This window comes from Hippoglossus stenolepis, chromosome 19, assembly GCF_022539355.2.
Source record: "Hippoglossus stenolepis isolate QCI-W04-F060 chromosome 19, HSTE1.2, whole genome shotgun sequence".
NCBI classification, from domain to species: Eukaryota; Metazoa; Chordata; class Actinopteri; order Pleuronectiformes; family Pleuronectidae; genus Hippoglossus; species Hippoglossus stenolepis.
Window position 1 is genome coordinate 17624147 of NC_061501.1, and position 5313 is coordinate 17629459.

Sequence of the window (5313 nt, forward strand, 5' to 3'; positions counted from 1 at the left end):
ATCATCACAAACAGGAGTGAGGGTGATTCCTTTCCTCTCCTACCTGCAGCCTCTCATATGATTTATGATTTATTCATTTAAACAGGATTATTTCAGAAGTTTTATATTAAATTCTACTCACTGTGGACAGCGAGGATCAAGGGATCTGAAATAAAAGGAAATCAAAGTGATCAGACTCCCATTTAGATCAAAGTACAGCTCAGTTTATTGCGCTTGGATAAACGACAACAAAAACTAAATCTGTGTGAACTTGAATCACTTTAACAGAAAATCTATATCACATATTTTAGAGTCATAGATACCGACACACAGGCCTTTGTGTTTGAGTTAAATATGATATATTTTAAATATAACAATTACTTTTCCTCCATCTCCACCACATCTGGTTAGCTGGTGGAGATGATACCCTCCATGCACGACTCACATGTACATCATGTACGATACAGTACGCAGCTCGTTCTCTCCTTCCCCCCCGAGGGCGGTAAAGAGACAGACGAGAGCCGTTAAAAACTTTATGGATGTTTTTCTGTCTCAGTGTGCTGAAGGGCCCGAGGGCCGGTACAGAACTGTGGGGAAACTGTGATGATTCCCTCCCAGACTCGTTCACATCATCACGCTCACTTACACACACACACACACACACACACACACACAGTATGTGCATCCACCACGATCAGTGCTTTGCAACACAGACAAAAGAACGCAGAGGGTGAATTTTTACGAGAGGAAGTAAATGGAGCAGATGCCTTTTCCTATAAGACTCGTTTTATTGCAGTAATATTCTACTGATGTGAAAGTTCTGTCACAAAATAGAGTCGTACACATCCAGTACGTGAACTGAAATACTGGAGCTTTATAGTGGCTGCACATAGATATATATATATACCTGCCAATCAAACAAACACACACATACATGATGAGACATGATTCTTCTTGTGTGTGTGTAATTAAGCCAAATATATATATATATATGTGTGTGTCTCCGTTTTGTTCAGAGAGTTGGTTTGTTAGGTTGTGTTTGAGTTTGGCTTTGTTCTTTTGACCAGAACTTAACTGCTTGTTTCTTGAAAATTGCTTTTTAATGTTGTCTTTTGTTAAATAAAGCTCTTATTTTCAAAACCCAGCCACGAATGTCGTTTCATTTTTCTTTTTGAATCATTAAAATATATAAAAAATGTTGATTGGATCAACAAAAGTATGACATCATCCTTGGCAGCCAATAAATCCACAAAGAGCACAGACAAAAGCACAAATACAGAAATCATAGCAACAACTCAAAGAATAACATGATTGGAAAAAAGCAAAGGACAAAGCTGCAGGAGAACTTTATAATTCATGTCACGATGCACAAATTTCACGTTTCAGCCGTCACTCAGGATGTAGAGATAATTTCCTCCCACGGCCCATCAGCCAATTCAAAGATCATTGTATTTGTTGTGTGTATTTTCACACCGGTGACGACTCTCAGCGATGTGAAGGTTGTTTTCCATTCAGCAGAGATGACAGGTACCAGTGTGACAACACAGGAGAGACGAGCTCGTCCACGAGCGCTGCTCCCCGAGCCTCGAGGCCGGCTCACACCAACGAGATTCACACCCCCTCTCCTCTCCAGCGACCCGCCGCAATCTATTTCTCATTCTCTTCTCATTGTTGACACACTGTCATTGCAGAGGCCTCGCTGCCTAGCAACAAAATCCGGGTGGACGTTTTTCCAATCTTCTGTCAGGGGGAAGCTCCGCCCCCCTCCGTCCCTGGAGGGATGATTGAAAGGTCACTTCACTCCTCGCCGTGTCTGACAGTGTACAGATTGTCCTTTGTGGAAACTGGAAGTGTGTGTCTGTGTGTGTGTGTCTGTGTGTGTGTGTGTGTGTGTGTGTGTGGAGGAAGGGGACACACTTCTCCGTGGGTACAAAACACTCAGTGATGAGTGGGCAGAGCAGCAGGGGAGTGAAGTGTGTGTGTGTGTGTGGGGGGGTTGCTGCCAGATCGATGATGCCACACTTTCTTCATCACAGGCTGAGTGTGACCCCCATCGCACGGCTCCATTGTTGTTGATGCGGGGGTCAGGAGCCCTGCCGAGTGGAATTAAAGGATCGGTCTGTTACTCTCACTCCTTTTATTTCTCACAAGCTGCATCATAGAATCGGATTTTTCACATTTCACTCCCCCTCCGAACCAGCCGGAGCCCACAGGAGAGACCGGGGCGAAGATAGAACACTGCTTTATACTCTCACAACATCTCTACTTGATGTGAGCACGTTGGATCCCATCCACATGTTTTAGTGTAAAATGCACTTTTAAAAAGAGGCTGAAAAAGTTGGTGTTTCGCTTAAAACAAAATTCGACAAAGTGCAATGGAAGCTGTCTTAAGAGAATTAAATATGATGCACATGTTAAAGATACAATATTACCTCTGTTACACCACAGTTAGTGGGTATACACTAAATAAATACACATAAATCTGTGTAGTTTGATTTAGTTCGACTTTATTCTCAATATTTCAATTTTTTTTTTTTTTTAAGATTTAAACCTTATTTTTGACTTTATTCTCAAAATGCTAAAAATAAATAAAATATTCCTCCTCTCATTTTGTCTGATGTTTGACCATAATATTTTTCCTATATCTTGGCAATAATCCTCAAGAAAGATGAACAGAAAATGTTTACCAGTAAAAATGTAAAAAGATCTCATAGAGAAAACATGAGCTTCGTTCACTCTTCAGATTTCAAACTTGTTTCACTACAAAAGGAGCAGAGGTTTCTGCTTTTTCTCACCTGATCAATAAAGTTGTACATCACTGAGCCTCCTCCTGATGGATGGATGCATAATGGAGAAGAACTAAAGCGAGCTCCTCTCTCTCTCTCTCTCTCTCATTAACATTCCCCACAGTCACCTTCAACAGTACATTTGCATGGTGGCGAGTGGCGGCGCTCAGCGGGGAGATGGATTTCTCTGTTCTCGTGTTAGAATATTTGAATGTGTCATCAAAGTGGCAGCTCGTGAGCCACTGAGCTCGATCCCAGCACTGGAACAAGGAGTCTGAGGATAATATTAGCATACGCTGCCTCCGAGGAACCAACGCAGACAGGACTTTATTGACTCGCTGCAGTGACTGTGGACTTTTGTGCCACTGGCATGGAATAGAGATTGCAGAATAGTCTGTGGATGCATGTTGTGTGTCTGTCTCTGTGTGTGTGTGTGTGTGTGTGTGTGTGTTCCTTTCTCTGATTCAGTCAGAGCGCTGTGATAAATCTCTCAAATCCTGGTTCTGTTCAAACACATCCCAAGAATCTCATCACTGAGCTGCAAGAACAAGTCAAAGCGGATTCAATAATAATTATTTATATATTATATTTCATTAGGCTTCACTTTAGTAGTTAGATTATGAGGATGTTTATTTCAAGTTATAAACTGTCTTGTTTTGTTTTATGTTGTTTTTCAGTTCTGCTGATTTGACGTCTTCTATAAGCCCAGAGCTTTATTGCATGATTTTCTTTGTGAGTAGATTTTTGACATTTATGGGGTTAATAAAACCCTTATTTTAAAGATTAGATACAGCGATTAATAAATATCTATAATAATAAGAATTATTCTCCTTCAGTTGCTTATCATTGCATTTAACATTCATCATGTCAAAAAGATTTCTCACCCGAGGAGGATTTATTCTCAGTGCTCCTTGAAAAGTGAGACGACTTTTCATAAAATGACATAAATCATTGAAATATTCCGTCCTCCTTGTTCTCACTTGTAATTAATAAGCGTGTGTGTCACTTCCTGTTCTTGTTTACTTGGAAAGTGGAGTCGTGTTACACAGAACCAGACAGTCAGTCACCACCGGCTCAGTCGCTGCCTCCGGACTCGCACCTGTTGTCTCAAACTCACACACAAAAATAAAAGTGTGAGCAGCGTGAACAGGCCCGACCCGACCACCCCCCCTGACCACGACATCTGATCCAGTGGTGGCCAACAGCTGCACCACACACACACACACTCTCCGATCTCCCTGCATGGAGGCAGAAGAATGTCTAACTTCAGTGGCTACACACGACGAAGCTTTAGCTCGAAAACACAACTGATGCTACGTTTACGCCTTAAACGCAGAGTTTTAGTTTGAGAACTCTGCGGCCACGTTGTTGTCTGGACGGGCAAAAACTGAGATGTTTGGAAACCTGAGGATTGTGGGTAGTTTGGTACTTCTCCTTGAAATTGCAATTTAAAGTTGATACAATGCAAACTTGTGGCTTCTACCTCGGATGGTTAAAATATTATGGCTGATAATCAAAATCTCTCCTCAGAAAATGAATGGGATTTTTTTAACTATACTGTGGAGCTCTATAATAACCGTGTCACTGTGGCCTGAGAAGACAAATTACACAACAGTGAAAGAAACAAAACCTGAACTCACACGTTTCAGTTACAGACTGAATTCTTCGCCCGAGACGATTCTTTCATCCACATAAGTCAATTTGGGGGGAAAATGTGCTGTGAATTTAATGGGAAACCAAAAAGAAATCCAACACACGAGCTGCAGTTGCTTTCTTTCGTCGCTGATTTATCTCGGCCACAAAACTGCAGTTAACACCCGGAGAAGTTGATGAGAAAAACAGTTTGATTTCAGGTCTGCACCAAGAATCAGCCAGTGTAGTAATGAGAGAGCGGCGGGAGTGACGCCCCCTCCAACCCCTCCCTGAAAGACCGAGCTGGGCCACTTGTCGTCCTGCTGACTGATCTCTTCTCCACAACATAAACAATGTGTGTGTCAGTGGAGCTGGCAGCGGCCCAGCACGGCCAGATTGAAAAACTCTGGAGTAATTTGGCCACTGATGAGAAAGTGATATCTACACAACTGAGTTGCTACAGGGAATGTGTGTTGTTTTGCTTTCTGTTGGAACACTGACGCAGGGCAAAGTGTGTAAGTGTGTGTGTGTGTGTCTGTGTGTGAGGCACGCAGCTCCAGTCAACCGAGCAAGAACTTATTACTCCTTCCTGTTCTCCCTGAGCTGTGAAAAAGTAACCAACATTTAATTTGTTGTCATAAGTTTCTTTGGTACAGAAAAGTTTTGGAGTGAAGGGACTTTCTCGAGTCTTAATAAATCACAAATTCAACATGTTTTCGAACGGGCAGAAAAGAATTTGTTTCCCTCTGCTTCGCTTGCAAAAAAATTCTGAGGATCACTCATGTGTTTATGCTGAATGTGTAGCTGGAGGCAGCAGCTTCACATTAACTCTATTTAAAGTTCCTGATGCTTCTGAGAGAACAGACACACACACACAAACACACACTTTGATAAGGAGACACCAGAGTCCAAACAA